The 23,818-nt window shown below is 36.8% G+C and overlaps 1 long non-coding RNA gene across 1 annotated transcript in view; it reads right to left on the reverse strand.

Annotated features, from left to right (window-relative positions):
- Positions 1-8,818: 8,818 nt before the first annotated feature.
- LOC146544470 (uncharacterized) overlaps positions 8,819-23,818 on the reverse strand; it is a 33,079-nt gene continuing 18,079 nt past the window's right edge. The window contains exons 2-4 of the long non-coding RNA XR_014883025.1: positions 14,353-17,536; positions 10,697-10,820; positions 8,819-9,080 (exon numbers count right to left, since the gene is read on the reverse strand). This is a non-coding gene — a long non-coding RNA (uncharacterized LOC146544470). The remainder of the gene's footprint in view (positions 9,081-10,696; positions 10,821-14,352; positions 17,537-23,818) is intronic.

Genomic DNA, 23,818 nt, shown 5'->3' on the forward strand with positions numbered 1-23,818 from the left:
GCCATTACACTTACAGCTACACACAGATGCACCGCAGCTTCCAGGCCATCTTTACAGCAGTATATCACCTGCTTTTCAGGGTTTGTCACAGCACAATAAAGTCCACAGCCCTCATAAGGTTCTCGTGCTGCTGCAAGTTTGTAGTTCCACCTCTACACCACCTCAGCATAGGAGTAGTTGGACAGTAAAGCAGAGGGAAAGGGAACTGAAAGCATTCCTGTGACCCCAACTATAAGAGTGGTTCTTCTGATAAAAGATCCATGTAGCTGCTGTAATTTATAGTAAGAAATATTTTGTTCCACTAAAGTCAGAAAGGCCTGATATAATTTGTGATAAGTATATTGATTGGAATTATGTTGTTTGTTGTTGTTGTTGTTGTTGTTGTTGTTTTTTCCCCTGCAAAGATCACGAGTAAAAGAAATTAGACCAAATAGCCTTGATCTGCTGTTTTCTCACTTACTGGCTTATACACGCGATCCAGTGTGTTAAACAAGAGCTAAGCAAATACAGAGCTTTCCAATTTACTAGTAGTTATTAGATCTGTGTATATGAATATAAATCTAAAAATCTAATGACTGCTTCTTGATGCATTTCTGTTTACTCTCTCAAGAGCCCTTTTCACAACTCTCATTAAACTGTGTACTACATTCAAATTAAATCCTAGGATAACTTTTGTCATTCCATTTCTCATCCATTTAAATGATTTATCTACAGTAGGCATGAATCCAAAGGATATGATCTACAATGGTTATTTAATACAATTTCTGACAAGGCAGTAAATAGCATGGCCAAAGTAATGGTGGTCATCTTAAGCTAAGTGACTAGGGTTGGGCTTCCCCCTTCACGTAGACAGCCAAAAATACAGTTTGTCACAATAGAATTGAAGAGATTTACAAGTGGAATTTCCTTTTGTATTTCCCAATTTCTTTACAAGAGAATTTATTCATTGTTTCTGAACTACATTCTACATTTTGGCAAAACTTAATGCAGCGTGAGAACAGTAGACTAATTAGAAGTGATGTAAATGGTCTGATGAGGAAATAATTCAACTGACAAGTAGTGTCTGGATGTGAGTGAAGCTCTTCATTTTCTGATTTGAAAGGAAAGGTTTAAATGGGAAATAACGGGAAGAATGTAAACTGAAAGGATGAACAGCCAGAAGACTCATAAGTAGGATAAATAACAAGACACAGGCAATAGTTGGCATGTGCTATTATTTGTCTATATGTACTGATTACCTTTAACACAACATAGCCCCAGTCTTCTTGCACAAGGACACCTGCACATGCTGATATCTTGGAGACATGTAGGCAGTAGCAGTGCTGCATAGAAGTAGGATTCTAATTAAATCATACATATTGTATGTATGTGCTCTTGAATAAGAAAATGGATAGCTATTTCTGCAGAGCAATACCAGTGGAACAAAACAATTTAAAGCCTTCTAATAAAGTTTTAGAAAAATTCTCAGAAAAGTGAGGGATTACATTTTACAACTTATACATCAAGCAACAAGTGAAAATACTACCAGTTACTGGGAGCTCTCACACTATTTAAAGCAAAATGCAGAGAAGCCATTCTCATTTAGGCTGACATTATTTTCTGATTGAGCAATATCTTGTCTCCCTCTGTGTATCTATCAGCCCAGTTGGAAAATGTAATAACAAGGTAAATAAATAAATAAATAAATAAAAGCAAAGCAGGAGACAGTTTTTCAGGGAGATCCAGATGCTCTAAATGAACTGCTCTTCTCCTTGATAAAGACCTTCCAAGCCTCAGCTAAATAAGAACTTAAAGAGAAATATGAAGTTCTGTAGAATTGCATTTTGCAGTGATTAGAAGGCACCATGCCTCTATGAAAACTGGAACATTAGGTTCTTCTATCCCTTGTAGAGGTAATTACAATAGAACTGTACTGATGCAACCTTAAGATTAGAGGATCATATATTTTATGATTCTGTTTATACAGTAAGATACTGTGTGGTTTACCTTGGCTAGGCAGAGTGCATACTGAACTGCTTCTTATTATATGAAATTCAATCTTTTCCACTGTTACCATGTCCTTTTCTGGCCTCTAACTGTCATTGTTGCAAGGTTTTTCATCTTTTTCTGTAAAGATCATATCATTTTATTGAAATATATTTTATTGTGTATGCATACAAAATCATCAAAGCTGAACCTGAGTGCACAAGAAGTTACACAAGTAAAACTGACCTTATTTCAAGGCAACTTGAGTGTGAGCTTTAGCTGAACACGCATTTGTTTCCTACACAAAGAGATAAGCTGAAAGCATAGGATAAAACTATAGGACTGATCACGCAGCAAAAGACTGATACCATAATGGATATGCAGCTAAATCTGTATAGAAATCTGCTACCCTGCTGCACTATAGTGTTCTACTTTACAGCAGCAGCTTACTTTTTAATACAGGTTTTGTAACAAGCATCTGCGGTGCATACTGCCAATTACTCCACCTCAGCAAGAGGGCAGCAAAACATTTGCCTGACTTTTTATTGACTCAGATCACCCCATTAAGAAGTCACTGCAGCAGCTGACATCAGTGCAGCCACAGTAGCTGGATCTGCAGAAGTTGTTTCTGATGTGTAAAGAAATGTTTGTGAACACTTGATTGCTGGGAAAGTACTATCCTACCACTTGATAAACAACTGAGCAATGTTTTGCTGCAAGCAAATAAAGGTTCCCAGGCCATGCATAAATATTTCTTGCTGCCTGCCCTAGATTTGAGATTCAGACCTCACTTCACAAGAGTGAGGTCTCATACCTATTTAACTATTAAATAGAAACAAAAATAACTACACTAAAAAAATAACCTGACCAGAAGCTTACTTGAAATGCAGACATTCTCCTATAAGCACCTCACTATAACTATAATATAGGGAGCAAATCTGGATCTCCCTATCTGCTTCTACAAGCTTCTACCATTCTGCTAACTCAGTCACATCTAACATGCCACAGACACCTGATTCCTTTACCTCAGAATTTGAATATGAAATATAGCCTTTTGCAGTAGAATCTCCTACACCAAATGACAGGCACCTGGGTGAAATATCATACTGTGCTTAATTTTCAGGTTCCGCATTATCCTCTGCTAACTGTCTCCAAGGGACTTCTAGAAGCATCACAAAGACACCTTGAATTTGTAGTTTCTATTCCTCCAAGCATGCTGCTGGGGCCAATTGCTGCTGAGTGCTTCTGGTGTGGTTGAGGGTTCTCTCATCACCTCAGCAGTAAATAAAAAAAAAATAAAAAATTCAGTGGAACTTTTTTTTTTTGTAATGCCTTTTCTTCGTAGAAAAACTACAGCCACAGGGTATACTGTAAGAATTAGTTCTGCTTGAAATACTTTCTCATGGTATTGTCTGCTCTTTGCTATGTAGGCAGAGTATCCCACGTGCTCATTTCCTATTGCTGGGAACCTGAGTATAGCCTATACAGACCTGAGCAGATTTCAAAGTCAACATAACAGCAAGAGATAAGAGGTGTTCTCTTTAAAAATCATCACTTAGGTAGATTATCAGATTCACAGCTGAAATAACAGAACACAATTGCTTGCTTATGGGCATGAAGAATGTTTAATACATACTGTAGATGGTATTGCTAAGCGGCAAGTGATAGAAGACCGAGGGAACCAAAAGTGATTCATACCGACAGGGTCTTGAACAACACCGGTCCCACAAACCCAGTGCATGGCTTCTCACTGCCGGCACCGGGAATCCTACTTGTTCCCAGCTACAGTGCCACGTCGCATTGCCACCTAGCGGGCACCGGTACTGATACTCACAACCTTTAGTCATAGGGGCATAAGTATTTTTTAGGGAGTTTTCTTTTTTATTAAACTCACTATTTTTATTACAATCCCCAGCTATAGGACTGTGAGCGAATGCCAAAAACACCCACACCAGCAGCTTTAGCTTTTACTGGATTGTGAATGTATCTGGAAATAACGATTTATTCTCACAAAGTCAAAAAGCTGTAACACCAGAACAGGAAAACCAGTAGCTAGATTTCTGCTTATCAGATTTTTTTTATTATTTATTTATTTATTTTGCTGTACTGCATCACTAAAGCAACTCCTCCATTCTAAAGCAACATGAAGCCACTCATAAATAAAACACATGAAAGGGCATTTTACCAGTGGGAAAACCTGTGAAAGTTCCTTGCAGCAGCCAAGCATCCTTCATGAGAGAGATCTAAGAAAGACACATGGTAGATGCCAAGATTAAAGTGCATGGAAGTAAGCAGATACTGCTTGCACTGACACTGATTTTTGCCTTCAACCAAGACACTTAGTCCTTCCCTTTTGCTACAAGACGTAATATAATTAAAAATGGAAATACTGTTGAAAAAAACAGTGAATGTTAATTTGAGAAAAGCCACTCCTGGTGCGTATATAAGCTTCCACTTTAAGAATGACACCTGGCCAAACATGACAACCTGAACTTGGATCTGTATCTCAGCAGTTGTCTAATGCTTTTGTTTTTCTCATGAAGAAAAACACTAGCCACAGTAAGTTCAGTCATTTACTTGGTATCTTCCATTTCTGTTCTGCCTATCGCTCACTAACTTAAAATGAAAATACAATAAGAAAATTATTCATTAAGACTACAAATAAACTTTTTATTTTTAAATAGCCAGAATCCAATACAGCTCTTAGAGCATCATAAAATTGTTTCACACCCCCTCACATTCTTATGTTCCAAAGTCGCCTGCTCCCAGCCCATTGTAATGGGGTGGTTGGACAGCTGCGGCCAGACAATTGCCAGTTCAAATGCCAAGAAGTGGCATTTTAAGACAGAAAGCCAGCTGTGAGCACAGAGTTGCGCAAGTGCTCACTGGAAAGAATAAAATCATAGGCCTGAATCCTACTTCACCCACTCATTTTGAAAGGAATTGGCCTAAAAGAATTGGTGGTTTTGACCTCAACCTTCACAAGCTAAAACTTAGATCATCTTGAACAGAGCCTTTGATGTCAGTAAAGTCATTCCTAATTTGCTCCATGATAACTGAAATTAGAGCCTAGCCCAAGGGTAAACACAGATTACCCAGGCTAGTGGTCCCCTGTGCAGGTTTGTAGCTGCACCACAGTGACTTCTTTCTCCTTATATAACCTGCTCCTATGGCTTGAAGCTTGTCACTGATCTCTTCTAACCACAGCATAGACAAGATTCTCAGGGTCATAGTTAATCATGGGACTTCACTTTGTGAAGGGAACATTTCTCTCAGCCTTCTCATATGTTAGCATTTATCTGTATTCTCTTCTAATTACAGACAACTACAGCTTGGCAAAATTAGAGAAACTCACTAGGCAGGATAACCTACAGTTTTGTCAAGTCCAAGGAAAGATAATTGGTTAATTCTGAAGGGAAAAAAAAAAAAAAGAAAGAAAAAAAAGAAAAAAAAGAAAAAAAAAAAGAAACTGAGAGAAACAAACAGAAGTTGTAATTTCACTGTTCTTAAAGATATATTTTTTCAGGTCAGAGGGCCTAATGCGAATCAAACTATTCAGAGAAGGAAAGACTAAGTGACAAAAAAGGTGGAGAACAAGGCAGGAAAAGAAGAAACTAGATCAAGTCAACAGAAAACAAGTTCATGACTGGATTTGGCTGCCAAAATATCTTCCCATATCTCCCTCTCCTGACCTTTAGTAAATTATATCCCACGCTGTTCTTCCTCCCCACAGAGCCAGAACGAACATTTACTTTCCTTTGGCTCAAAGCATGATTTCAATGCAGGAAAGCCAAGCAAGCTAAAAAAGATTTGCAAAAACAGACTGACACTGTCACCGATTACTGCAGCAGTGTCTCTTGAAAGCTTTCTCCAGGGCAGCTCAGGAGCTGAGGGGCTGTGCTGAACACACCTCTCGCTGGCTCCAGCCAGGAGACACTGAGCAGGCTGTGAGACCTCCAACCTCCAGCATGAGGACGTGACTGACTGCAAGAGGACATGAGCATCCTGCTGTAATGCCGACAACAGCCTGTCTTGGACTCTGCAATTTCCTGAAATCCCTTCCAACATAAATATTCAAAGATTTTACCAACATCTTTAAGATTTCACTTTTTTTTTTTTTTTTTTTAAATAAACCTGAGTTGAACAAGGATAGAGGAACAAAACTTCTCCAGGAATACACAGAGCACAATTAAGTAGTATGCTGTAATAAAACCTTTAAGTGAGCTGTAAGTGACCATTAAACATGTAATAACACACCTTACTACAGCCAGCAATGAAACTCGGTACTGAACCCTACAGTCAGAACAAATTAACTTTGCATAGACGTCTTGACAGTTATTCAAATATAAAAAATAAAGGACTGTTGTCTATAATGTCAGAGACACGTTGCCATGTGAAAAACTCATTCACAACTTTCTTCTGTAGATTGCTTTAATTTAATCTGATAGGAACTTTTGATTTTGAAAAGCAAGACTAAACATAAAATTTCTTGAATGTTGTTAGAGAGAAGAAAATCTACCTCAGCTTTGGTAGTTATTACTAATGGTTCCTAGACCAGGCCTAACTTCTTACGTAGGATCACATCTTACCACAATGCTTACTGCTTTCACAGACCAGCGTATGATGTAAAGGACTGGCTACAACAGCTCAGGGGCAAAGCAACTAGTATATCTTATGTAGGTATAGAGAGTTAGAGATCGTAAATCAGATACTACACCCTAGGAACTACTCAAATAGCCTAGCTAGCTTATCATAGGCTTACTAATTCTGGAAGCAAAGAGAAATCAGCTTTATAGTTAATCTAAATTACATACACCTGGAAGACATCTTCACAGCCAGTACTATTCCATCTGGCAGCTCTCTGCTTAGAGCTGTGTTGTAGCTCTTTAAACTAGGGTTCTAAGCTGGTTTGTATAGAACTGCCTGTCTTGGATCTGCTCCTCTTTGGAGGATTTGGAAATAGCCCTTTAAACTAGAAAGTATTTGCTGTGTATGAAGCAAAGCAGCACTAATTCAGAAAATTAATCATAGTCTTGCTCACTTTCTATCCCAGATTTTATCTGTTAATCTGTTCTTGTAGTAGAAACTGCCCAAATCATATTGGTGACTGAAATAGCTATGGTAAAGTCCTGATAACAGACAGTTAGAAAGCAGTGATAAATTAAATAATAATAATAATCAATGTTACTGTATTACTAAAGGAACTTTTGTCTGCTTTGCCAGAAAACAAATTGTCTTTACAATGTTACTTCCTCACTGTTCAGGAAGTGTTTTGTACTGCTAATTGTAAAATTACAAACAAATACAGTGTGAGCATATTGCAGCATTTTTAAAGCAAAGGACTACCACGTCATATGTGCAATTCAAATAAGTATGTGTCCAAAATGCCTTCTCTGCACTTACTATACAGTCCTAGAGAGCCCACGGGGAAGCAGAGATGCTGCAACACCATCAGGAAGACAAAATCATTCTAATACATGTGCAGCATTTAGGATCAAACTTTATGATAAGTCGTAAAACTAATTATGCTTTTCAATGCAATGCTAAAAATCAATCTCCCCAAATCCAAAGTCACAACACTGCCTTCTGGAGAACTTTAAGTTTTTTTCTGCCTTGATGCCAACAGATACACTGAGCCGAAGGAAGCAGTTGCTCCTGGCTAGCTGGACAATTTGATTTGCTGCCCCAGCATCTTTACTTCTGCTTTCTCCTCATTGCCTACTCCCCTGTACTGGCCAGAAAATTTTCTCTTTAGTGCCAATCATAACAGTTTGTTGGACATTTGGACTTCTAAGCTGTAAGAATAATAGAACATCACAGGTTTGAATCCACATCTGCTATCTCTGTCTCTAAAAGCTGTGAAGGATACGCTGATAGATTTAGCCATAGTGTGTTAAGGCTTTTCTACCCTCAGCCACTCACTCCCCTCTTTGCCAGAGGTGATAACTCATAAACGCATGTCAAACCTGAAGATTCTATAGTTTGCAGCTTGGCAAATTTAACTGCAATTACTTACTTTTGTAACTCTTGCAATATAACTTCTGCAGGCAGGTCAGGTAGGCACCTGAGAACAGGAACCATAACAGACCATATGCCTTAATCCAACAGAGTTCAACTGTCACAGCCAAAAAGGCCAATATTTTAATGACAGATTTCTGATATGGACCCAAACCAAACAAAAGTCCCTTCTGACATGCTGCTACATGCAATCTAAGAACAAATTCTTCTTATTTGCTGTTAGATTATTAGGTTTACTGAACTTCAGTTTTGTCCATGCAGTATTTCCCTGTACAGGTCTAAGGCAAAAAATGAGCTCATGCAGACTTCCATTTGAAGCACCCTGATATCACTCTTATAATACAAGTCAAACTGACCCTACCCAGTCAATAAATATTTCCAGTGTTGCTGCTCTCTCTGTATACAGCTTAAATGTAATGACACCACAGCAACAGTTCCCAGCACTCTGGAGATGATGGGAAAGTATAAACAGCGCTCCATCTGCAGTTCATTTGCTATCGCTATAAAAAATAGCAAAACAAGCCTTTGACTGATGGTTGATTTCCACAGTCCAGTGGCAAAAGCTTTGCAAATGAACTTTTTCAGGCAAGAGCTGCTGGCAGTTATTTGATAAAATGCAGCAGTTCTGATAATACGTGGAATTTTTTAAACTAGGACTTTGGAAATGATTGTATTCAAGGAAAAACTTTCCAGGTCAAATTTGACCCAGCTGCTGAGTTTATAAAAGCTGAGAGATACAGATCACTCTGAGAAAGATTGATGACATGACTATCATGAATTTGTGCAGCTACATGGCATGCACAGAGCTGAAGTTTTGTTTGGAGGTATAGTAAATGAAGCCTTGATATGCACTAGGAATACTTTGATTCCTTCTTCTATATGGAGATATTTTATTTCAGTTATTCAAATATACTTGAGCTACTATATGCAGGCTGTAAAAATTAGTATTTTCTTTACCTGATGAGTTACAAGATACGCTGTTTAACATTACTCACCTACCCTCCAGTGAAAGATTCTCACAATATGCCTCTGAGCCTTTTTTCTATTCAGAGGAAGTTATACTCTTCAGTAACTCTTGCTCTACTCAGATTTCTCATCTGCAAAATGAACCCAAATACTTCTCTGGTACTCAGGTATGACAAAAAGGGGGTTTGTAGCAGCTGCCTACACAAATTCACCAGGTGTGTTTGGGGTTTATTGCTCCTTTTAGCCCCACTGAAAGTCCCTGTAGTATAATGCAGCTGTAATTGAAAGGCATTTAAGTTCTGATTGGAGCTACCTCTATCCAGAATATTATAGGAAAATAAACAGTCTATTCATGTGTAAAATTCAATGTCGCTTGGACTTTCATCTCTCAGGTACCTTTCAGAGTACTAATTGAAAGCTTGACATTCTCTGTTAATTCATTAAGGAAAATATTTGTTTTTTCAACTATGAACTGCAGTATGATTTGGCCTTTCGCTGCTTTTCACAGTGACCAACTTGAATTTCATCTTCTTTCTAAACCATTCTTTCATTCATATGGGCAAATGGGATATAATCTCCCATTTCCAGCTGATTACTGTTTGGAGAAATCCCCTGTTACACACTAGAAGTTTAGCATTATGAATTAAAGCAATGACACATATTAAGCAGTATGCCATGCTTTTTCTAGGTATGAAATTTCTGAATATCTGCTCAAGTACAAAGTCAGTTTGTAACTTCACCTACCTCTCATTTCCTTATAATTATTTATATGGAACAGTTGGGATATAGCATGTCATAATATTAATCATACTTGTTAACCACAAACAAGGAGAAAGCTAAGCCACGACCAATGTAAACAGACAGAAGCAGATTAATACATTTCTCTATGAATAAACAGCAAGTTTTTTGCTTCCTCTCTTGGAAACTTTCTTGGATTATATTCCACCTCAGTTTATTCTTCTAGAGATGAAATGAACCTGCTTCAGTAGTTGTGTAATATTTTAAGGCATCATCAGATTCAGGAATCATAAATGGCTAAAGTGTCAAAGAACAAAAATAGATCTAATTTTTAGAGACAACAATCCATCACTTGTATAGATTAGTAATAGATTAGTTTTAGCTAAATAATCAAATAGACATAATTAGCTCTACATATACAAAAACTGTACAAAGGTGAGAAGTTGGAAGTGAGCTGAGTTAAATGTGAATGGCCAGGTTGCTCCTACATAAAAGATACTTTGCACACCTGAAGCACTACCCATATTTTGGAAGGGAAAAAGGGACAGAATTGTGGTTTCCCATCCACAACAGGATCAACATTAGAAGAAAATACAGAGAGCATCTTTCACAAAGCAAAATAGGCATTATGCATCTCCCAGGTGAAAGGACTCTAATCAACTTCATGATAGGAACTATGCCAAAAATCACAGGTTGGTAGGGAGTTTTCACTGCCTTTGATGGGCCTTGGATCAAGTTCACAGATTACATTGGATTAACACTAGCTACAAACTGAAAACTAGCTACAAACTACAAAGATTTATTCAGTCTCTACGTTATAAATTTATAGATTTGCTTTCACTAGGAAAGGATGGAATGTTTCACACTTTTTACCATAAAGTGTTCAGGGAAATATCCATACCAAATCAAGTCACACTGGAAATGCTCTTTGCCCATTGAACAGAATGAGTAAACTAATACTAGAAAGCTCCACTTTAATTTTTCCTGCCTCCTTTCCATGGCAACTTACCTATTTATTTTTAAGCGCAGCAAAAAGTTTAGTTTGCTGTCTTCAGGAGCTATTCCAAATGTAGTCATCTCTCCTTTTTTAAAAAAGTAGCAGGAGGACATCACAAAAACGTTCACTGTTGAGTCTGAAAGATGGTAAACAGAAGTAGATTTCAGATTTAATATTTGTCATAGATAAGTAGATATTTTCAGTTATTTCTACTGACTTCTCTAATCCTAAATCTGTGTTCCAAAGTTCTCAGAGATTTATTCCAAATTTTCTCTAAATTCAGTCTGTTATGTTCAAGTTTGTAGGAAAAAAACAAAACTGCTACAGAAAGCTAAAACAAAACCAAATGTTTTCTGTCTCCTGTAAGAAAAAAATTCTCTATTTGGTGTTGCAATTTTTTATGCTAAACTTAAATCCTAACTTGCTGAAACACAAGGACTATTTGCTGGCTAAATGCTACTGGAAAGATAAGATCTATTTATCACTTACAGTTTTCAGTAGTTGTCTTTTGTTGATATTTACAATAATTCAACAGTTACTCACAGAACTTAATTTTTTAATTTTCTCAGTTGCATTTCTCATTTATATATCTTATTTCTTTCTTAATTGAAAGGACTGAGCATTCCTACAGAAAAGATTTCCATAGTTTATTCACAGACTTTTCAGCAGCAGATCTAAGTCTGTTCCATTCATCTATTGTGTAAATAAAACAGCATTTCCATCAAAAGATGAAAGCATTGCTTTTGCAGATAACCTTCCTGTGTATCTAGTCAAACTGGAATCCAGAGTACTTTTGCTTTCAATTCACAAGCTTGCAAACAATCATCTTGTTATTCAAAGATTCATAAATAAGAATGCTGTTCTACAACCAAGCCTGCCTGTGTGCATGGTCTCTCAGACATAGGCAACTTCCCCAAGTTTGAAAAAGCTCTGCGTAAGTTTAGGAGTCTCATCAGGTGGCTTTGTGAATGTACTTGGCTTACCTGTAGGAAGGAAGGAAGCAAAGGTAGAATTTAACCACATTTTTACACTTGTTTTGTATGAAAACTTATCTTTCAGCCACATTTATCCACCTCAATGAGGTCATCACAAATCTAAGTCTTATTATGGGAGTAAATCAGAGAATACTTATACCCAGTACTTTGAATACTTAATGCCTAGTAAGATAAGACAAGAGGAAAGAGGACAAAAAAGGAGAGAGCAGTTCTTAGTTATCTTCCATGTGTCTTTCTCTGTACTGGAAAGTTTTACAACTATTGCTTATTATTTGAAGCTATTGGCTTTCAGATCCCATGGTGAAATCAGAGGATTGAAATTTGGTCTGAAGAAGTTTGCCAAATCTGTTAGTTAAGTTTTAATGGATCAAAAATAATGAAAGACAAAGATAAGTACAGAATATTGTAAATAAATAATGTCATATGTCTGAAGAAAGAAGAAGAGGACAGATGAAAGACAATGAAGTACCATGACGAAGAGTCCCATTGCAGACCAGCATAAATATAGTGAAGTTCTTTTAAGAATTCTTCTTTCAAAACTGTGGAATTTTATTTTTGTGTTGAAAATATTTTGAAAAGGCATTTCGCAGGAATTTGTAATAACGAAGAAAAATACATTTCCCTGTTTGCACTCTATAGAGTTTTAATCCCTTAAAGTAAACTCAATCTGATGAGTTATTTTTCTAAAGAAATTTATTCCATTAAGGCAGAAAGAGATAAATGTCACAAAAAAGCATTTAGCACAGGTATTCAAGCTCTGTCGCTGGAAAGGATATTCAGCAAGCTAACATCTTGAATGTCAAGTTATTTTCTTTGTCATATTTTCATTTAGTGGTCTTGAGTGAACTTCAGAAAATTGAGGTGTGTGCATATACGCATCCTTCTGTTTATGGAGGGTGTAATAACTCTGGAAGAGCTGACATATTATGACAAAAAACAGATATAAAACTGAATAAACAGGTTTGACTGTAATTGATACTTTCTTGTATCCACATCTCAGTAAAGACATCATTTAACAAAGCTGAGTATAAAGTACAAAACAAAGATCTAATTCCACTTTAATGTGTAATGGGATATGAGTATTTTATTGCTAATCTGGGAATAAAAAGATCAAGATCTAGCCCCCATGGAATGATTAAAATATAAGTGCTTGGTTCACTTTTCTGCAGATCAAATAATATGCTAAACTTTGTGATTATTATTTTTAAATGCTTTTAATCAAACTCAGAACAAGTTGTAACTAAAGGTCATGATTTTAGTGGAGAGATGTAGCTCTATGGAAAAGTGTGTTTTCCTGTTGCTAAGAGAACCCTTAATTTGTGATGGCAGCAGTCACGTGCAAAAAAAAACAAGAAAGGAAGCATAAGCAGATACTGTTTAATGAGAAGCATGAAAAGATTAAATCTTAAAAGTTTGGAAAATTATTAAGCATAAAAAAAGGAAGAGAAAACATTTTCTAAAGTATTTTAAAAGAGTGGTACAATACTGATATATTAAAACTATATTTAATTATTTCAGAGGATAAGCTTAGATCAGAACTATTGCCAGAGATTGCTTACAAAAAGGTTTAAATGGAACTCTGACAGGATCTCAGAAGTCTCACGCTGCATACGTGAAATCACTGGAAAAGTGTAGACTATAGATCATCCATATGTTTTCTTTAAAATACAGAGACTGGTTAAACTTAGCACTGCAGAATCTGTCATAAATACATCTCAACAATGTGATAAATTTATATGTACAGTTGAGCTATCTTTTACAGTAATCTCCATTGCCAAGGTGCAATGAAAATCCTTCTGAACTAAATTCTAAACAAAACTTTTTCTGTTTGCTGTGAATTGAAATCACTGCTCCCGATAATCACTAACAGTTATAGAATCAAGGTCTCATTCAGACTCTGCCAATTTATATCCACTAAACAGATCCTATGGTGCAACAAAACAAGGACATGAAGTGTCCTTATTAAAGAGTGTTCAAAGGAGGGCTGTGAAGATGGGAAGGGTCTGGAGGACAAAATGTATGAAGAGTGGCTGTTACCCCTTGGTTTGTTCAGCCCACACAAGAGAATGAGACTGAGGCAGGCTGTCATGACAGACTACAGTTTCTCATGAGGGGAATCACAAAAGAGCCTGGGTTGAAAAGGACCTTAAAGACTATCTAGTTTCAACTCCCCTGTTATGTGCAGGGTCACCAACCATTAGACCAGGCTGCCCACAGCCACATCCAGCCTGGCCTGGAATGCCTCCAGGGATGGGGTATCCACAACCTCTCTGGGCAACCTGTTCCGGCGTTTTACCACCCTTTGTGTGAAAAACTTCCTCCTAATATCTAATCTAAATCTCCCTTGTCTTAGTTCAAAATCATTCCCCCTTATCCTATCACTATCAACCCATCTAAACAGTCATTCTCCCTCCTGTTTATATGCTGCCTTCAAATACAGGAAGGCCACAATGAGGTCTCCCAAAAGCCTTCTCTTCTCCAAGCTAAACAAGCCTATTCCTTCAACCTTTCTTCATTGGAGAGGTGCTCCAGCCCTCTGATCATCTTAGAGGCCCTTCTCTGGACCCATTCCAAGAGCCCTGTGACTTTCTTTTGCTAGGGCCCCCAGGTCTGGACACTGTACCCCAGATGGGGCCTCAGAAGAGCTGAGTAGAGGGGGACAATCACTCTCACCATGTTGTGAGGGATCATGTCAAAGGCTCTGCAGAAGTCCACTTAGATTACATCTGGCACCCTTCCCCTGTCCACCAATGCCATCACTCCATCATAGAAGGCCATCAAATTGATCAGGCAAGATCTGCTTTTGGCAAAGCCATTGTTTCTTCGGAGCCTTGCACCTGCATGTTGCAATTTGTTGCTTTGGATAGGGAAAAGTCCAGTCCTACTGCCGACAAAGAAAGGAGAAAAAAAAAAAGTGCGTATTATCTCCTGTTAGTTATAGGAAGCTTATTTCCTTCATACATTTTGCAGTGCATCATGCAAGGGCTGCTAGCAGAGACATCACAGTCAATGTTATATGAATATATATGAAGAACAAAAATGTGAAATGTCCATGAAATCATTTGATAATTTGGATGTTTCTCCACTTCACAGGCTTAATGATTAAGAAATTCTGTGCTCGAGCACTGACAAAATTATAAATTACATACTCTTAAAAGGACATTACATACAAAATTACATACTCTTAAAGCACAACATATGCAGTTGGATTGTCCATAGAACCCAAATCAGCAGTCATAAAACACAAAGAGGATAATGAATTTATTAGACCAAATTTTTATGCATAGTCCTCAAGTCTAATCACTAATTATTGCATTCCCAACTTCATCTTTTTCTGACTGTAGGATTATCACATATATTGACAGTAGCATATTAAAAAACTTAAACTAAAAGGGAATACAGACAAATAATGAAAAATAACATTGGAAAGCTATTAACCTCAATACAACAATATTCACAATTTGACATTTTTCTTCTTTGCATCAGACATTCAAAAAGAAAAACAGAAATTTCCATAGGGACAAGCCATATCATAGATAATCTCTTTTTTGAGTAGCATTGCCTTAATATACATGAATTAACGTACTGTTATTTAGGATCCATAGAACTAAGTTTTCATTGTATAACCCTGAATTCAGTTATGTGGCATCAGATATTTCATTCTACAATGTTTGGTGTATACTAGACATTTATAGTAAATACTTACTCCAGAAGTTTCACAGAGGGGAGAAAACATTTTGTATTTTTCATTATTGATGAATTCTTCCAGCTTAAATCATAATTCTCTCTCTTTCAGACAATCTTTTTCATTTTACTTTTCGTGCTCCAATAGCATTAATAACAGAACAGCTAAGTAAGGCATATTTTAGTTGAGCATACAATAAAGAACAGAGCAAAATCCATAATGTTTGCCATTTATGACTTCATTGTTCCCATATTAAATTTCTAAAATTGCATTAATTTTCACAGTACTGCACCAGCATGTAACTAAATAGCACATTGGAGGCTAATGCCTGGAACAGACAGGCTTCTCATGAGCCAGTTCCCCAGTTGTTACGCGCCAGCATAGCTCTGTAGAAACCAATGCAATTACACTAACATCAGCTAAAGATCTGCTCCACTGGGTCATATTACGATGTATTTGCACCCATAATATATATACACACATCTATCAGTACAACATGTATTAGAAATGACATAAAAACAGCTTGAAAACAATTGTGCAGTGCTCCACTACAGTCGGCCCAATAGCAATCCCATCCAGTCACAGGAAGTTGAGAGAGGAGCATAAGATATTGCAGATGTATCACACGAGCTTCCACTAGCAGGGGTTTAGGTTCACTGGGAGCAATTAGTGAGCTGGAGACCTCTCAAGGAATACTTTGCATCCACCTCAGACTTTGTACCCACTGACGGTCCTATTATCATTATGTCTTAGTGTTTTATAAGCCCATTTCTATTTTTTAATTCAGCAAAATCCAGTGGCAATCACAGCTGTATGAAAAACAGATCCTTTGTATGTATGTTTACCAGCTGCTCAGTATTTTCATTAAATCTTCACTACCTCTCATCATAAATGATAAATAACAGGTCCCCCAACTCCTTAGCAATCTAGCCTTTCTAACCTGTCTTCCATGCTGATTTATCTTCAGACCACTCCATGACACAGTCACCCACACTGTCTTTTTTTCCCCAATGATTCCCATAGGAGATTCCCACTGGAGATGCTTCACTAAAGTTACGCAGGCCCGACTGCTTTACACCTTCTATAATCGTTATAACATACAGGGCAAATAAGACGCAGAATAGTTGAAAATGAGTCTTGATTCAACAGTGTTATACCCCAATGCATGACATGATATATGTTTAGTCATACAGGAACTGACCACAGCTTGATAGAAATCTTCCTGTCTCTAGAGGGGTCAACAGAGCAATGTTAATTTACACCAGATGAACATCTGGCTCAGCATGTGTAAAGAAGTTGAGTAGGAAAAATAATATTGTAACTAGCACAAACTACAGAACTCTGCAATAAAATTTAAATTTGGGTAGAGGATTAGTTACTGCTTTGGTTATTTGTTAAAGGTGGCTTACTTTTACAGCAAACAGAAAATTGCAAATAACTGGAATCAAAATTTTTGCTGTTTATGTAGTATCACCTACATCAACTTACCTTAAATGATTTATTATTGAAGTAAATGACATGGCTAAACAATGTGAGAAAAATGGCCTGGTACTTTGTTTTTCCCCTGTTTTTCTAAAAAAAAGCTTGAGTTTTTCAGTCACAGCCAGCCAGCCCACTCTATGCATTATTTATGTAGAAATGAATTTTGATACGTTGCAATGTCCTTCATAAGCCATAAACTCTAAAAATCAGGGAATATGAGAACAGAAATATTCATACGCTAACCACAACTAGGGTTTTTATGATTCTTGGGTTCCTGAAGATACTTTCAGGACCAAGGTTCAAAGCAAGCAAGCTCTTAGAGAAAAATAGCTTATGTAACGGTCTTTTTCTCATTCTAACAGCCCCAGCTCTTTTTCTGTTTCTCTCTCTCCCTTTTACTTTATTCTTTCTTTATATCAGGATATGAGAAGGAAACACTAGTAAGCTGAAAGTTAAACATGTAAGACTTGATTTTAGTATCTATGGCTGTGTGCAGAAAGTGGGAGGAGTCGTGAGGCCAGATGCTTGGCCCTCCCTTAGCAACTGAAGACTATCTATGAGAAAGCTTGCTTCCTACCTATTGTCCTGGCTTTCTGAAGTAAACCTTATTCTCCTTCATCTTGCTGTAGTTTCTCTACCTTTACCACCAGTGCACCTAAGTGATCCGTAGTTCTAAGGTCTGGCAAAAACCTGAAAAACATAAACAGAATTACATAGTAGTAAGCTGTTTTTTACTAATTTTCACCTGGCATTCCAGAGATTAAATTAAATTTCTCCAATTCTGGCTATTGCCAGGAAGTGTGACAGACCACAGAGTAATCACCTGAGTTTCTGCAGCCCTTCCTGTGGGCTCACTTTTCAATCACATTCAGGTCCTTCTCAATGGTGACAACTATCCATCACACCAGTTGCACCACTCAGTTTAGCGTCATCAGCGAATTTGCTGAGGGTGCACTCAATCCCTCTGTCTATTTCATTGATAAAGATATTGAAGGGCACCAATCCCAAAACCCTCCAGCAGAACTTAGAGCTGTTGACAACAACCCTCTGGCTATGACCATCCAGCCAATTCTTATCCACCAGTCTACCCTTCAAATGCATATATTTTCGATTTAGAGATAAGGATGTGTTGTGGGATCATATAAAATGTCTTGCAGAAGTTCAAATAGATGACATCAGTTGCTCTTGCTTTGTCTACTGATTCCGTTCCATCATAAAAGGCTTCCAGGTCAGTTAGGCATGATCCAGTCACTGGGGACTTAACCTGACAGCCACAACTTTCTGAATATGATGGAGAATGGCTTGAATCAGCTAGTTCCTTCAGGACCCTGGAATGCATGCCACTAGATAGACTTGTACACAGTCAGTCTCATTAGTTTGTCTTGAACTTACTCTTTGTTTACAAAGGGGAGGCATTTTGCTCCATAACCCCTGCCTAGAGGTTCAGGGACATAAGTGGGGGAAGCCTAACTGCCAGTGAAGACTGGGGCAGAAAACTTGAGTACCTCAGCTTTCTCTATGCCTGCTGTTACTTTTTCTTGCTTCTCATTTAACAGAGGGGGCACATTCTCTTTGGTCTTTCTCTTCTGATCACCATACCCATGAAATCTACTGTTATTTTCTACATCTCTCATCAAGCTCAGTTCCTTAAATCCTCTTGGCACACATTCCTATCTGTTTGTCCTTCAGAGCCATGTATGAGGTATTCAGCAATATAACTTTACCCTTACTGAAATCCATTCATTGTAGTGGAAAGCAGTCTATCCTCCATATTTTGTTAACTTATTTTTGTCATGGAGTTTGATCGCTGGTATTTTTATTTAAAGCAAATATCAGAAATTATATGAAGGCATCACAGACATTCAGAAAACATATTGAAAGATCCATGGAAAATGGCTTTCAAACAGTTATTATGTCAGGACTATCTCTGGCTTTTTTTTTTCCATAACATCTCTGTACTGAAATTATTTACCTGAAATTTGTGGAATCATACTCATTTATAAAATAAAGGCAAAATTAAGCTACAAGTCTTGTTCCCAGTTAGCATTTGAAGTCCCAAACCCGAACTGTTGACCATGATGCAAAAAAGCCTAAAACCCAATTATGATAATCTTTCATCATATGTTATGGACTGAGCCTTGGGTTGCCAGCAAGCATGGTACATAACAGCTACAAATATCTTAAACCAAAATTGACATTGTGAACTATTTGATAAATTTTTCATAACATTTTTAGTGCCTTTAGTATGTGCCCAAGGCCATAGGAATAAGCATGAAATAATGCACCAGGCAGGAAATCTATGTGGATTGCACCCAATATAGTATAATTTTCAATGTTAAAACTGTTATTATTAAAAGCTATGTAATAATCAATTACTTTTAAGTTACTTTCTGACAGATTACATATACAAACTGGATCCTCAGTTCTTGTACTCTTAACAGATGGCTATAAACTTGACTATTTTCAGTGTAATTATCCTTTTTAATCGGAATTTCCAGGAACACTGAAAAGAGCTGTCTTTGTTATTTGATGCAAATGTGTCCTTTAAGAAAGAAATAAGAGATCTTGCAATGGTACACTACACATAGTTCAACTGGCAAAAGCATAACATGTAGATACAAGTTTTGGTGTAGAAATTTGGCAAGGGGGACAAAGAACCAAAGGAGGGATAAGAAAGCAAGGGAAGAAAAGAAGGGGACATTATATATAAGAACTATGCATACATTTTTATGTAGAGCTGTTCATCTTAAATAGTTTATTTCTGGCCCCTTGCTCATGGGATTTTTTGATGACAATATGGCATAAGAAGGAAGACAACCTTCATGAATAATGTTGCAGACACATTATGGGAAAGATCAGATTCTTTCACATTTGAGGAGATATTTTATGGCTTTTTCTTTCTGTGCTGAATGCTTGTCATCCTATACCATCACTGTGACTTCCATATATTCATGAAAACTTATTGCATATAATCAGGATGAGCATTAGCTTATTTTTGTCCATCTCACATGTTACAAATAAACAGTATCAATTTAAAAGTTGTTTAAATTTAATGAACTCAAATCCCATCAGTGTTAAGGCAATGAAAGAAGCATTATCAAAAATAGTCAATTATTTAGATAGACACCAGAAAAACCTTGTGCTTATATGGCACTAATGTTTTAAAAAAATGTTTCTCCTAAAAAAAATAAACCATTGCAAGATGTACTGAGAAAATTATCTTTGAGTTATCTGAACTTAATCCAAGAACTAGTGCAGAAATTCAGAACTAAATACAGCAAACCTGAATATTTAACTGTTTGATTTATTCACTTATTTTGAACCATATGCTCTTTGAAGACAATGTTGAGTGCTGTTTTATCATAATATTGGATCAATCACAAGTACTTGAAGTTAAAAAAGGTCAGAAATATAAAGCTGGTATAAGGACTAAGCAATATTTTGCTCTATGTTATTCATTTACATAGTAGCTGTTTTATAAAAAAGTATGCAATAACACTTATTCTGAAAAGGGAAGTGATCTGTTGTTAATTTTGTTTTTTCTAAATGTATATCTAGGAATTATATTACTGTCATGAACTATGGTTTAAATCGTAGGAAAAACAGGAGCAATGGAAGTAGGTTTGGCAGTCAAACATTGAGCACTGATTTTGGGAATAGTTTTCCATAATGAAGACTTTTCCATTGATAACTCTATGATACAGTGAGAACAATGGAGCACAATGTATTCTTACAGCAGGAAGTCAGAACAGATAGAAGGCTAGATATAAAGTGTTTTAATTTCATATTTTGAAAAGATGAAAAAATGTGTGTTTCCAAAATATACCTGCAAAATAGCTGTTATTTTCCCTTACTCACTGCTTTCTCAAGACTCCGGGCTTATGCTTCACATTAACTCAACTCTGTGCAGAAACATTTTCCTGCAGATAGAACGGTGACGTTTTTGCAACAGTGGAAGTACTCCTCCAGCATGGATCCACTAAAACAGTTCATTGCATCTTTGGAAGGGACAGCAGCAGTATAATTTGAAATAGATCATTCTTTCCAATCCATAGTTGCTCTGAATTATTTCCAATTGTACATAAAATATATGATTTTCTTGATCACAGATTAGCGCATTTTGTTCTTCAAAACCTGTGATCAAGTTCCCAGCTGCTAAAGTCAAAGCTGATAATGGCTGGCACACAGTCCTATTTTTTTATACCATCAATATTAGTGCATCAGTGGCAGCTCTAGTGAAGAGCTGTGGAAAGGCTCCTCTGGCAGAAACAGTAACATAGTCAATGTATGGAGGGAACTGTTAGCACAGATCTATCTTGACAATAAAAACCAGGCTAAGTTTCCAAAACAAGTTGAAAAACATCTGAAGAAATACCTACTAGTAGATAACAAAGGAGTCCTGCCATGGTCCTAAGCAGGCCGATGTATAAGAGCCAACTCAAGGCCTCTTCAGTGGTAAAAGTTGCTATTTTTAAAGGTATGACAGACCAAAGAATGAATATATCATACAGGTAGATTTCTGTAATCAGAAGTTATCTTCTACCATTTCTATTCCCCAGAAACTTTTGAGTTTCAAGCTGTGGAAGACAGATGAACAAGGACACATTCTTGTCTTTAGAATACACAGTGTCTTGATTAAACTGGAGGTATTTTTCCAAAAGAATGTGTTATGTTTTTGAGAAAAGAAGTTCACTGTGGGGTGACAGAGATCAACAAGTTCTTTCCTGGAAGAAGCTTTGTTTAGTTTCCATTAAGTAATGAGCTGCTAAAGGATTTGCTGCTACAAGAATCCAAAAAAAGACACCTTAAGCAAACTAAAGCATTGTCCTTTGAGACAATTGCAAAGCACAATTTGGTGCCAGTAGGCACTCCATCACTGATATATGAACTAGAAATAGCTAGCATTGAAGATCTGTTCCAGAAACATTCTTGAGAAAATTTTTTTCCTGAAATACATAATCATGCTTATTTTTTTTACATTCCAGTGTTTTTACTGGTTTGGTAGCCTTGACAGGAGGCATGAATCACAAACTTACAAGTAGACAGCATTCTGCATTCCTTTCTGTGGAAAAGTCAGGCCCTAATGATTTTTGCAAGACAGATCAAGGGAGTATGCAACATTAACATTACTTGCTTGAGCTTCTTACATAAAAGTAAGAAAACAGGATACTTCCATAGAGAACTACATATAGAAAATAATGGATGAAAACCATGCCAAAGACATGTTCTTTGTTCTTTACTTAGCTAGGTCATATCTTGTTTTGAAAAACTATTTAGTGTTAAGGGAACACTGAAGTACAATGCTGGTAAATATAAACGAGAATGACAAAAGTGAAAGGCAGTAGGGTTACTCTGCTGATATGCCACTCTGACTCTTTCATTCAAAAATTCTCACTATTTATTCCAAACATTTATTCCAGAGTAGTTTCTAAGTTGTTTAGGAACAGTTTTGGAAAAAGTCTAGATTAATGCAGTTCTTCCTTGCAGGGGCATCAGAAGGATAGTCTGCCAGTTCAGCTAGTGAGGCCTGCACAATGTCAACAGTATTATTAATGTATGCATTTGCATAAGCATTTTCCCAAGTGTGCAGCAAGAAAATGTGTCAGTTATAGAGACAGTACATCAAGTTCTACAGGATTTCAAGAGGTATACAGTCCAGGTCAGCTGGTACCACTTCAAGATGTACTGCAGATGAAAAAACAAGTATTACTTGTAAAAGGGTAACAAGTAATACTTGTACAAAGACTGAGGCTCCTTCACTTCTTGCCCTTTGCAAGTGCTTGCCAACTTGTAGGATTAAATCTGTGATTCATACATAAGGCAACCTGTAGCTCAAATCTGTGTTTCTACTTGGAATTGAGGTAAGCAACTTAATCCTCCAGAGACAGTTTCAACTTCTGCAAAAAAGTTTGAAGGCAGTATTTTGCCCTACAGGGAGCATTATGAAGTGAACTAATTAACACTTAACAAGTGTTTAAGGTTTCGGGAAACTAAATGATATGGCAATGAAAGGTGTTGGGAACAAGCTTATAGCTGACTATTTGCATTTGACAAGTATTTGAGAACTAGCCTTTATCCTGTGCCTTAGCATCTTGAAGTGTCCTGCACCCTTATGAACATCTTGTTCTCTACATGGTTGTTTTCCACAGTTATTTACCATTTTCAGACAACAATTAATCATTATGATCTAAAAATGACAGTTTCCTTACAAATCAAATTTTGTTTTACTGTTACTCCATAATATTATGAATATAAATACCATAATTCTCTTTGCACTTCTTATTTCAGCTAGACAATTCTCTGCTACCTCTACTTAGAAAAAGTGAGTGAAGTAATAGTTCTTCTTTCAAACTACAGAGCACTGAGTTTTACACCTAACATTCTGGCTACTGTTGCATAGAAAATACTAAAGGTGACAGCAATGAGAGGAAACAGCCTTTCATAATCATAAACTCCTGAGTGATCTATGTGGTATGAAGGTTCTAAAGTAAGAATAAATGTGTTTCATATCTCTGAGTGCAAGCATAAATTACAAGTGTGCATTCAAAATACTTCAAGCCCCTGAACAACAGCAGGACACCACAGTCCATTCCACAATGTTTTTCAGACGGGTCCATTAAAGTTTCATATACAGTTGCCTATACATCTGATAAACAACCCTGCTTAATGATACTTTAAAAAACAAAAACAAAAAAACCTCTGCCTAGTAAAGCAAAGATGTAAGTAACATGTGTAAACCAAAATAACAAATGCAAACACCTGTAAAATTTTCAGAACTTTGAGATCTTTACACAACTTTCATCCTGCGTTCAAGTATTCTCACACTGATTTTGAACTTACTGAGCAGCTGGAATCTTCAGAGTGGAGGATGAATTTCAGCTACCAAATGCTCAAATTCTCTAAAGTTTGAACGCTTATCTGAATTTGAAGTAGGTCATGAGCTTATTATCACTGTACAGTAGAGATGATTTA

The sequence above is a fragment of the Meleagris gallopavo genome, chromosome 4, assembly GCF_905368555.1.
Source record: "Meleagris gallopavo chromosome 4, MGAL_WU_HG_1.1, whole genome shotgun sequence".
Lineage (NCBI taxonomy): Eukaryota > Metazoa > Chordata > Aves > Galliformes > Phasianidae > Meleagris > Meleagris gallopavo.